The sequence below is a fragment of the Natator depressus genome, chromosome 21 (assembly GCF_965152275.1).
Source record: "Natator depressus isolate rNatDep1 chromosome 21, rNatDep2.hap1, whole genome shotgun sequence".
NCBI classification, from domain to species: Eukaryota; Metazoa; Chordata; order Testudines; family Cheloniidae; genus Natator; species Natator depressus.
This window is the reverse complement of record NC_134254.1, coordinates 13,166,656-13,179,040: the sequence shown is the minus strand read 5'-3', so window position 1 is coordinate 13,179,040 and position 12,385 is coordinate 13,166,656. Positions and strand designations below refer to the sequence as shown.

Genomic DNA, 12,385 nt, shown 5'->3' with positions numbered 1-12,385 from the left:
GGTCTGGATTCAAAGCCCATTAGCTTTGGATCCATGCCCTAACTCCATCGACTTTCAAGGCAAGGTTTACATTGATATTCCTGAGAATAGATTTTGTCCCTGAGTTCTATTCCCAGCTTGCGTTCCCTGTTCGTGCCTCAGTTTCCCCATTTGGGTATGCGAATAATAACTTGCCTCCCAGGAGCGCTGTGCAGCTGCTGGGTGGTGTTGGTGGCCTGTGATATACAGCAGGTCAGACCAGATGATCCTGCGCTCCTTCTGGCCTTAAACTCCATGACTCTGAGTTCAGTGAGGTTCCTAAAGCACCTGGTTATTTTCAGGTAAAAGGCCCTGGAGCCCCGCAACATTGTCGTCATGACAAGCTAGTGGCAATCTAGTCTGATGTTTCAGGGCAGAAACTGTTTGTTCCCACAGTGATCAGGAAGGGCTCCATGTGCAAAGCTGCCGCACTGGCTCGCTGCAGGAGGGGAAGGTTCTGCCTTTCTGGGAAGCATCAGGCGTTGACCTCCGCTGAAGGCAGGATACCCGGCTCAGAGCTCTGGCCCTGCAAATTCATGTTCTTGTGCAACAGCCCAGCCAAATCGTTTTGGACCCGGGGGGGGGGGTATATATGAACAAGCCACAGAGCTCCAGCGGGACCCCTCCCTGATCCCAGAAGGGTGGATTTCGCTCCCACGCTCTGGTGTCTCCAGCCCCCTTCTCAGCCGATCTTGTCCGCTAGCCCAGCGCTTCTCACTGACGTGCATCTCCAAGTGACTCAAGCCTGCGTCACCCCCTCCCCGCTAAAAGATTGTGTCCCCCCTTTCCTGGAGAGAGAAAGCAGCGCTCGCCCAGCCTGTGGCTGGTCGTCTCGGGGCAGGAGCAGATCCGGGCGCAGGCAGAGAGGTAGCTGGCTCTCCGGCAAGTGGCTCTGAGACCCAGGGGGATGTGACCGACCTTGCACAGGGCACTGAGCATCCGCGGAGCGGAGGCGGGGATGTGGCGGTGTCTCCACGCGGGCTGAGCAGAGCGGAGCGGGATCTGCTCGCACTTTCCACCGAGCCACCGCGGACCGGAGCCGTCCAGCTTCCTGCAGCGGGGAAGGTAACAGCGTGGACCGGCTGCCGCCCCGGGAGGAGTGAGGTTGGGTCCAAGCCCCGCGCCGAGGTCTGGGGAGTTCCTCCGTGCGTCAGAACGCGCCGCGCTGCAGGTCAGTTTCCAAGCTCAGGGGCTGGTCAATTGCACCGGTGCTGGGCCAGTGTGGGCGCCGGGGCGTGGGAGAGCCCAGCTAAGATCTCCCACTCTGATCGCCTGCCCGCATCCCGGAGGGGCTCTCTGCTCACCCCCCAACAGCTGGGCAGCATCCGAGGGAGAGAGGTAAGACTCACTTCCTCCTTATACTAGAAGATCAGTAAGTGCCAGGGCTTTTGTCTCTTACAATGACCTGTATCGCCGCAACTTCCCCTCGGTGGGTTTCCTCTCCCCCCTTCCCAGGGAGCATCCCTTCAGACAGGCGATCGCCTCTTTTATTCCACCATTACAACCCGCCTCCACCCCAGTTGCTAGGCTACGGTGCTGAAGTGGGGATCTGACCTCTTTGGGGAGAAGGAAATCAGGGAGGGGCTGGTTTAAGGGGGTGGGGAGGGAGAGAAAGGAAATAAGGGTCAGCTGGAATCTAAAAATATCCACAAAGGACAAGGCTCTGAGCAGTTACCCAGGAAGGAATGGTTGAAAAAGTCAGAAAGAAAGAGTGATGTAAAAGAGTAAATCTTTTTTGCAGTAGCTGGGGCAAGCTGGCTGGTACCTCTGGTGGGTCTGAGTGGAATCCACAACCCAGCATCAGGAAACAACCCTGCAAATTCCTAAATGCCTCTGCTGAACGACATACAGGCTCCAGGCTTGCCAGTGTGACCTTGACTGTAACATTGAGAAGGCAGGCAGAAAGCACACACTACCATAATGAATATTTAATTTCCAGCCCCTGAGTTGTATTTAGTTATTTATATGCATGCTGTGCAATCAGAGCAGGAGTCTTATTGGGGAGGGGGGCCAGAAAATTGGCAGTAATATGTGTGTGTTCGTCGGATTAAAGATGCCAGGAGGTGCAGGGATGGCTCATTTCCCCTCCTGCATTTGTGCTTTTCAGTAAATCACTGGGCACTCCCAAGGACACATGTTCCTCTGGGTCTCACATCCTGGGCCAGATCCTCAGCTGCTGTAAATCAGCAGAGCGCCATTGCCTTGGGTTAAGCTACAATGGCTTGCACCCGCTGAAGAGCGCGGCCCTGCTTAAAAGCTGAAGATCTGATGCTTGCTTCCACACCCCGGCTAACCCACCTGGGTCCGGGAATTGACAGTTGGGAGTGGCTAAGGCAGGTGAGGTGGTATCATGTATTGGACCAGCTTCTGTTGGTGAGAGAGATGAGCATTTGAGTTTACACTGACATGGTGAAAGTAGAAATTCAAGAAGTAACGGATGTAATCTGCAGCAAGGGAGATTTAGGTTAGATTTTAGGAAAACCTTTCTAACTATAAAGGCAGTTGAAGGCTTCCAAGGGAGGTTGTGGAATCCCCTTTATTGGAGGTTTTTAAGAGCAGGGTGGATGTCAGGGATGATCTAGGTTTATTTGATCCTTCCTTGGCCCAGGGGGCTGGACTTAATATCCTCTCAAAGTTCCTTCCAGTCCTACGTTTCTATGGTTCTGTGATTTAAAAAATCACTTGGCTTAGGTGTGGCTTGGAAAGTATCTCGTGGAACATGGTGTGAATAGGTGCTGGACTCTGGTTTAACTGGGTCTATTACAGGAGTGGGTGGATGAGGCTCTGTGGCCTGCGATGTGCAGGAGGTCAGACCGGATGATCATTTTGGTCCCTTCTGGCCTTAAAGTCTCTGAGAACTGTAAGGTCATTGACTGAAAGGAGACCAAACTGCTGGGCCTGGTTCTGATCATCCATGCTCCAGTGTAAATCAGGAGCAGCTTCACTGATGTCAGTAGCCCAAAGGCTGCTTTCACCTTTCCTGGTGTAAATCTGGAATATACCATTAACTCCAGGGTCATTCTAGACTTATACCAGTCTGAGAGGAGAATTTGCTCCACCGGGGTCACATCAATGTAAACCCGTTGTAAGGTCAGAATCTGGCCTATTACAATCAGGTAGACCTGTGTAAATCCGCGGTAATTCTATTGAGTTCAGTGGAGATGCTCTGAAATTACTCCAGTGTGAGTTAGATCAGTCTGGCCATTACTGTTTACACATGAAGAGGTTCATTGTGTTACAATAGGTGAAGATGATCTGAAATGAGGAAGCTGTGATTTGAGGTGCATCAGCTGTGTTAGAACTCCGTTCACATGCACTTTTCCAGGAGGAGTTTGCTGTCAGGGCAGGTTCATTAATCTGAAGTTAGTGCTGTTAACTGGGGAGGGAGCGCTCCTCTGCTCCAGCTGGAAAAATATCATCTTGTGAGTATAATAAAGCTTGCAGTGTGCAAGGAATCATATGATCATTGGCTCTAACTGGCTTCAAATTCAGTGTCACATTGTTGCAGCTGATGTATGTTTGCATATTACCAAATGCGAGAAGAAAGAAGATCAAATCAGATGATTAAACTTGTCCAGACGCTTCCTGACTCATGAAGTATGAAAATTCCCCTTCTCCGAATGTTGTTATGGGATGTTAAACATTGAGATACTCCTTTATAACTGCCCCTTCTGCGCTCCTGGGGACTTTATTCAATGGACTCTTGGTAAAGAGCTAAGAATATTATTTTACATGGTAGCACCTTGCATCCCAAATCAGGGCATATGCAATGAAATGCAGCCACCTGGTTGGTGGAGCAGGAACTCAAAGCATGTGGGAAGGTTTTGCTGACCAAGCCCCGACTGTTAGCTAAAGTGCCATAGCATCATTAGTAACATCCACACAGAGTACACAGGATTTCATTGTTTAAATCTCTCCAGGTATTTATAGGCCTGTCGTGTATATGAAGGTCGGATGCCTCAGGGCAAAGTGAATGTAAGCTGCTATCCAATCAGAATGGTAACATTTTATCCCCCCTCTGCCCTGGGGCAAGTGACTGGGCAAGAAAGAATCAGGCTCTGAGTGCCTAATTCTCTTTGGAAACCCCACCTGCCCACCAGGTACACAGCTGATCCATCTCGGAAGGATGGTTTGTTCCTCTTGAGATTTGAGCTCCCAGTTTCAGCCAAGTGGCTGAGGTGCACCTGATGGTAGCTAAGCCATCCCCTGCCACTGCTAAAGCTGGCAAGCCTGCCTGGAGCCCTGGCTTTCCTGGTGAGTCAGTGTAAATCAACTAACACACTCACCCCGCAATGGGGGACAGAGTGTGCCCGCCATTTGTTTCGATTGAGTCACACTAGAAGTCGGTGTGTCATTTTTGTTGTCCTGTGGTTAAATGTAACTAATTAGCACAGATGGTCTGGGGGTGAGGGGAGAAACCCTAATGAGTCCACCTGGCAAAGTGTTCCAACAGGGCCAGCTAGGAAGGAAGCTCAGATCTGGAGCCTGGCATCCCTGAGAGCAGCAGCCTTTCTCGTTGTCTGGCTGGAGAAGTGAGGTGGCTTGGATTGTACACACGGTTGCTCTGAGAGAGAGGAGACCAGGGGACGTGCAGTAAAAGCAGTGCCAGGAGATGATTCACTTCCACAATCCGGGCGAAATTCTCCTCTCGGGACCGCATGGTGCAGTCTGGATGCAACAATCCCCTGTACCTGTGTGTGCACAATGCCCCCATCTAGCTCTCATCACTGTAGTATCTGGGCACCTTCGAATCAGCAATGGATTTTGTCCTCGTGACCTCCCCTCCCCCATGAGGAAAGGAAGGATTAGCTGCATTCCATGGCTGGGAAGCTACGGCACCGGGTAGATTAAGTGATTTGCCCAAGGTCACCCGCTGAGTCTGTGGCACAGCTGGGACTTGAACACATGACTCTGCAGTGCTAGTCTCATGACCTAGCCCATAGTGTTTGCTTTTTGAGAGGGAGGCAGAGCTTGTGGTTAGCATTCGTGGAACTGAGGTTCAGTTTGCTACGCTGCCATAGACTCTCTGTGTGACCTTGCACAAGTCATTCAGGCCCAGCTCCTCAAAGATATTTAGGCTCCTGACAACATTGATTTAATCTCTTTGCTTCAATTTCCCATCTGTGAAACTGGGGTCAGTCACCCTTTCTCTCCTCTATTTAGAGCGGAAGCTCTTCGGGGCAGGTACTCTCTCTTCTCTTGCGCCTGCCCAGCACCTGGCACAATGCGGCGCTGATCTTGGTTGGAGCCTCTAGGAGCTGCTGCAGTACAAACAATAGATAGGGAGAGCTGGGGTGGATAAGGAGGGAGTGGGGCCCATATCCACCACAGATAACCGGGGCCTTACCCAGTGCGGACACTCCCTGGTCCCTTGTGTCCTTGATCTTCCCTTTCCTGTTGCCTTGAAAAAGTGACTCTTGGGTTTTCATGGTCACCTTCTGGCCTCTGGATCCAGCCTTTGGAGAGTTGAACCCTGGAGCTGCACAGCATTCATCTGGGAGCCAAATGAACGTGGTTTAGCGATTACAGCAGAGGTCTGTGAGGAGTCAGGCCTCCTGGGGTCTCTTCTCTACCCTGTCCCTGACTCACTGCATGACCCTGAGCAAGTCACCTCACTGCTCTGTGCCTCAGTTTCCCCAGTAGAGAATGGGACTGTTAGTATGTGAATGTTTCCTATCCCCTAGCAACATTTGTACGGGGAGCGAAGGAAATGAACGTGGGTATTTCCAATAGCACGTACCCCACTCTTTGAGATCCTCTGAGGAAAGGTGCTCGAGGCACTCAGCGTTGCAATGGGAAATTCTGAAAAATAAAAGCTGTTTCTTAGTGCATCAAATATCCTGGGGCCAGAGACTCCACTGATATAAATTAGCTTATCACCACTGCATTCATTTTATTTATGCCGGCTGAGAAGCCAGACTCTGGTATCACAAGGAGAGGCACCGGACAGCTCCGCACGGTGAAGCGAGAGAGGACAGATGTGGGCAGTAGTCGCTATAAGACATAAGGGGGACATTTTGTCAAAGAGCGGAGGCCTGGCTTCTCTTTTTGTGGGTATACACGCCACGCGAGCACATGTCCCTGCACCATAAATGGTGGGCACAAGTCTAAGCATTTGCATCTCTGACCAGCCCATCTTCGTGCACAATCAGTAGAGGGGCAACCACTCACATTTGCACCTAGAGTTCAACTTGGACGCAAAAATCTAGCTTTGGGTTTTACGTTGCTGCCCATTCCTATAGCATCTGGGAGCATAAAATGCACATTTTGGCAGGTGCCAAAAAGGAGGCCGACATTCTGGAAATGTAGCCCCTTGGTACAAAGGGAGCAAGGCCAATTAAAACTCCCCCCTGCATCAATGGCTTCCTCTTTAAACCTTGATAAACCCATTCAATCAGCGTTTAGGGCCTGAACCTGCAGCCGTGCAACTCAATGGCAAAGCGCCAAAGGATCAGGCCCTAATGTCCTTATTAAAAATGCCTTTTGCTGCTTTGATCTGTTTCCCTTCAGCCTAGCTTGGGGCTGACATTTTCTGGCAGTGCCTATCATTCTCCGAGCGAGCTGGGAACAAGTTCGCATGCTGGCTTGTGCCCAGCAGGAGTCACAGGCTTAAAGAGGCAGAGTCAAAGCCCAGTGGGCCCCAAAGGAAATCTGCCTGGCAAAAAATTGTGTCGCTCAGTTCTTCCTGATCTTGAAAAATGGCTTGCCTCCCTTCCGAATAAGGTCAGTGACTGATCTGAGTTATGGGCACACGCAATGGAGCCGTGCCACTAGGAAGCAGAGTGGAGTGGGACATGAAGCTGAAGTGTGGGGCCTTCCATGCCAATGGGTCTGGCTTTCCACTGATCCCCAGAATCTGTGCAGATCCCCTGCAGTCTGCTCTGCGGAGGGGGAACCCATGACAAAAACAACGCGGGGGGAGATGTCTCACAGCGATTTCCTCCCCCTTTGCTTCCTCCAGCTGGTTTTCATTTAGGAGAAGGTGACTGTGCCCAGAAGTTTTTAATCAGCCTCTTATTCAGGCAAACCCCCATTATAGTCAATGAGAGTTTTGCCTGAGTGTGGGCTGAGTAAAGAGCTCCAGGGTTGGTTCCCTAACAGGGGCCACACACTCCTGGAACTTTCATGAGTCTAATTCCTCGACTCCTTGTTCAATTCCTATCAAACTCCTACAATCTAAGCTCAGCTCTGATGCTGGCTCCTCTCTGTAACATTGAGCGGGTCTCTGGGCCTCTGTTTCCTCCATCTGCCAAGTGGGAATAATGACTCTGGCTTGCCAAGCTCACAGGGGCGCTGGGAGGGTGAATCCATACGTGTCCATATAGAGTTTTGAAGAGGGGGCTGGGTAAGAGAGGAAGGATGGTCCAGTTGTTAGAGTGCTAACCTGGGATGCGGAAGACCTGAGTTCAAACCCCAGCTCTGTCACTGGCTCCCTGTGTGACCATGGGTGGGTCCCTTGGTATCTCTGTGCCTCAGTTTCCCCCCTCTGGACAGTGGGGATAATAGCCATGCTGTATCTCCCTGGGGTGCTGGGAATAGAAATACATTAAGCAGAGGTACTGTGATGCTGGGGGCCCTGTCCATACTGATGATAGGTGCTAAATGTAGTTATTCTTCTCCTATTTTGAAATATCTCTTGCCCCGAGCGGCTGTCTGGGAACACACCATGGGCTTATTCAAATGCTAGCGATTGTCAGTGCACAGCTGGTTACAAGACTCCTTTCTACGGGTGCACAGGCATGCTGGATTTCTAGGCCTCGTTAGCTGAACACTTTGCCTGGCAGAGGCAGGATACCCCCCAGGGACAGATGTCCTCTCCCTGGTCATCTCTGAGGCTTCTGGAACCTGGGAGGAACGAGGCTGCCACTGGGGCAAGGTGGGCTGAGGAGAGGAGGCGGCATGGGGTGGGCAGGTGGTTCGAGGGGCAAGGCAGTAGCCTGGGAGTCACGCAACCTCGATGTCATTCCCAGCTCTGCCACAAATTCACCGTGTGACCTTCCTCCATGCCTCAGTTTTCCCACATGTAGAGTGGGGCCTGTGATACTTTCCTTTGTAAAATGCTTTGGAGATCTGCAGTGGATAAGGGGCTCAGCATTATTAGTAGCATGCTGAAGCAGAAGGGTCTGGAAGGGGTTTGGAGAAAAGTGGCCTACTCCACAGCAATGCCACAGGAGTTTTCCGGGCCCAAGGTTTTAATTTGTTTCCAATAACTCGCCCATGCGCAGGTCGGAGGGGCTGCTGTAATGCGTGCCGCCTCCCATGCCAGGTGGGCCGCATTATCCCATCAGGCAGTGGCCCATCCCAACATGCGGCTGTTGTCAGAACGCTGAGCCAACATTACATAGATCTCTGGCGACTGCCCTGAGAAACCCAGGGAGGCAACACGCAGCACAGCAACTCCCTCGTCTACTAAACAATTCATAACCGAGCAGGAAGCCTGGCTTAATGGGGCTCGTTAAACTGGTACACGCGGCGTCAGTGTTGTGAGAACAGTTCAAAGCCCTTAGTGCCTTGCCCAGAAGCCTCTAGTCCTTGGGCAGCTACTTTGGGGAGCACGTTCCATTGTAAACGTTCGCATTTCAGGCGGATGGAAGGCACCAGAGTGGGTCCCATTGGGTATGTCTACACTGCAGTCAAACACCCGCAGCTGGACCGGGCTAAGGGGCTGTTTAATTGCAGTGTAGATGCTCAGGCCGGAGCCTGGGATCTGGAACTCCGTGCTGGGGGAAGGTCCGAGAGCTCAGACTCCAGCCTTAGCCTGGACGTCTACGCCTCAGTTAAACCGCCCCTTAGCCCGAGGCCTGTAATCCCGAATCAGCTGACTCTGTGGGTATTTAGTGGCAGGGTAGACATACCCATAGATACTGGGACCCTCTGGCTGTCCATAGAGCTAGGACAGTGTAAGCTGCTCCTGCTCGCCGTCAGCACCTAGGTACCCCAGGAGTCCTCAGACACCAGCCAACCCTGCATCCTGTGCCTTTAGGGCCTGATCCAACCCCCGTGAAGTCAGTGGGAGTTTTTCAATGGGTTTTGGATCAGGCCCCTATACTGCAATTTCCTGGTTGAAGGTGGGATTTCAGTTTCTTAAAAGACAGGTCCGTTCTGGGCGGTAACTATGAAAATGGCTCATGTTATTTAACTCTATACCAAACGTACTCACAGAGGGTGAAATTCACCCCTGTTTGGAGGCCCAGCATAATATCGATGCACCGCTTAAGCTCTATGGTCCAGATCCTCAAAGGTAGTTAGTTGCCTAACTCCTACTGAAAGTTATTATTAGAAATAAGGTCACTTTTCTAACTGCTAGGCCTTCAGAGGCCCAGCTGGACTCTGACAGTCAAGCTGAATTTCTTTCCAGCTCCTATGTCGTTCGCTAGCAACACAGATTCTGCAATCAGAGAACAGTTAACAATGGTGTTAATGATGCACGAGCCCGAGTAGGCTGTTGCTCACTCTCCACTCACTCTCACACTCTAGCAGGGTTGGCAGGAGTGAAAAGGAATGAATAGAGACTAATATTTGTCACATAAAGTCAGCAGATTTGACTCTGGAGTGGAAGGTCTCAAATTGCGGGTCATGAACAGTTGCCAATAAGTAGCCACCACCCTGCCCTTCCCATATCACTAAATGGGAGGGGGTCCTGGCTACATCCCAGCTAGATGAGAGGGGCTCCAGGAGGGGGCATGGTGCAGAAAAGGGTTTCTTGATTGAGAACCATTGGAATAGACTGAATCCCATCAGGGAGCAGATCCCTTGAGTGAGAAGGTGCCATGTTCCCAAAGTCACTGCTGACCCTATCTTCACTTTTATGTTCTGAATTTCTTTGCTTGGAGGCTTTAGTCAGACCTTGGATATTAGGGTTAGGAAGACACTTTTCCTGGGGACAGAGGATCCCATCACTGCTTCTGCAGGGTTTCTTCCACCTTCCTCCGAAGCATTTGATACTGGTCACTGCTAGAGATGAGATACAGGCCCCTCGGGTCTGTTCTGGCATGATGGCCCCTGTGTTCCTGTTTGAATATACATATATTGTGGGCTACATTATTTGCATAGCTATGCTTTCTTTACAGTCCTGGAGGGAGATTTTCAAAGGCACAAATGGGAGGTAGGTGCCAATTCCTATGGTCTTCCAATGGGAATTGGACTCCAGGCTGCTCCTTTTGCAAGGAGGATACTAGAGAGGGGTATACAATAGGAGTTACACATTGTTCCATTATCTATATTTCTGGATGGTAAAAATGCTTTTTTCAGCTCCAGCACCATGCACAATTTATTGGAGTAAAACTATCAGCACAAAGGCAGCCACTACATATAACTGGGTGCGCATAATATCGAACAGTACAGGTGTCTAACAATACTAAGCAACAAGTAAGTTAGCAGGCTCACGTGGATAGAGCAGATCCAAGGGACAAAGCTAGGTGGGCCTATATGACACACATGCAAATTCATCCCAAGCATAATTCCATCTACTTCAGTGAGGTTACACTATTGATGGATCTGGCCCAGCAATCTTTAATCATGTGACATGGATATGCAATGAGAATATGCTCTCTGATGAGTCCTTTAGGGATTCTGCCCATGCCCCCGGAACCACCTTTAGCTGGCAAATTCTCTCAGCCTTGCCACAGGGAATTCTACTGTCCTGTCTCCAAATAGGTCCATTTCCACAGGCAGATGACAGAAAAACCAGCACAACCGTTACGTGTGAAATATTATTGCAAATATGCAGCAAGCACTGAGCAATTCAAGTGCGATTACTGCAACCCGAGAGCTAGAAATGCCCTCATCTTTCTTCTAAAGAGAGAGAACTGTGCACATTTTAAGAAAATTGATGCTGCAAGGCCTGAGTAAACAAAGTCCCCATCTGTCAGTAACGTGGGCTTTCTATAGCAAATCAGAACAGAAAGGCTCATGTTTGTCAGCTGATCAGACTTGTCTTTATCTGTTTGTTTGTTTGTTTCGGAAGATGAATTTTTGATTAAATCCCTTTTCAATCAACAGTAGTGGCAATGCTGGAATTGAAATGCACTTTCAAATTAAGGGAGTCTGGTCTTTGAGCCTAGAGTCAATGGAAAGGATCCGGCTGGCATCAATAGGCCTTGGATCTGGCCCTTTGGGATGCTGAGCATGCTGGGAATGGATGGGGTGCACCTTAGGCCTGATCCTGATCTCACAATGGTGTTTGGCCAAATTCTCTTCTCTGCTATGCTCCCTTGATGTCCGTGGGGTTGCAGTAGTGTAACTGAGCGGAGAATTTGGCCCACGTAGCCATGTTGACTTTAATACAGCTCTTTCTGATTTACACTGGCGTGGGTGAAATCAGATCCAGGCCCCTGATTTATGACACCCGTTTTTAAAATCGGAAAGCAGTGCCACCCAGAAGTGCTTCTAGTCTAATATGGCAAGACTGGAAGAAAAGAGCTGGGGAATTTCATGTTCAAGAGGAGGATGGCTGAAATCTGTGTGGGTTAGATGCTGCCCTCAGGGTTCTCCCAACGGGCCATTCAGTCAGGCAAAATTTGGTTAGCCCTGTATGAAAGGATCTCACTTTTCAGGCTCCCTCACTGTTCTGCAGCTAACGCTGGAGCCCATGGGCACATTTCAGCACCAAGGACAGCACTACCATCCACTCCTGTATGACTTCCTGGTCAGTCCTTTCTACTTCACAGGTCTGATTCTCCTCTTGCTTACACCAGTGTAACTCGATTGATTTCAGTGGCGTTGCTCCTGATTTACACTGGCATGAGCGAGGGAGTAAGTTGGCCCAATGGAGTCGCTCCTCATTTGCATCAGGGTGAGTGAAAGGAGAACCATGTCATATATTTTAATAGGAAGTCATTACGTAGTTTTCAGGCAAACGTCTCTTTATTTAGACAAATGTCCACTGAAAATGGCACCGATTTTCCCTGACTGAGGGCGGAGCAAAGATCTCATCATTTGACCCATGATGACTTAGAAGCCGAGGACGACAGGTCAGACAGTGGCCGAACTCCTGAAGAGCTGCCAAAGACTTGCTGAAAGGGTTAAAGAGCAGCACGGTGGGGAAATAGGCCCTTGGCAAGGAGCAATTTTCCGACAGTTTTGTTTCCTTTCACCTCATTATTTCTCCCCCTTAAGAAAGCTCACAGTTCACCGGCTCTGTTCCTGCTTCTATTAGAAAAGCTATTTTAAGCTGCACTCTGCATCCGTTGCTAGGCTACAGTGTCAGATCTCTAGGCTCTGGTGGATCAGGAGTCTCCTAAAATGATACCGTGAAGCCGTTTAAATATTCTGTCAAGATTAATACAATAGTTTAATTGTATAATAACGCGCCATTCATGCCAATATCTCTCAACCCCATGGCAGTTACTACAGCTGAAAAATTGCC

General features: G+C 50.0%; 1 protein-coding gene across 3 annotated transcripts in view; it reads left to right on the top strand.

Moving 5' to 3' along the window:
* The first annotated feature begins 784 nt into the window (after nt 1–784).
* The window catches only part of SLC6A17 (solute carrier family 6 member 17), a 43,827-nt gene continuing 32,226 nt past the window's right edge, over nt 785–12,385 (top strand). Inside the window, exon 1 of one of the 3 annotated variants that reach the window (XM_074936358.1) lies at nt 785–1,083. The gene's annotated coding sequence lies outside the window, so the exon portion shown is untranslated. The other 2 variants (XM_074936356.1, XM_074936357.1) reach the window with 2 other exon arrangements.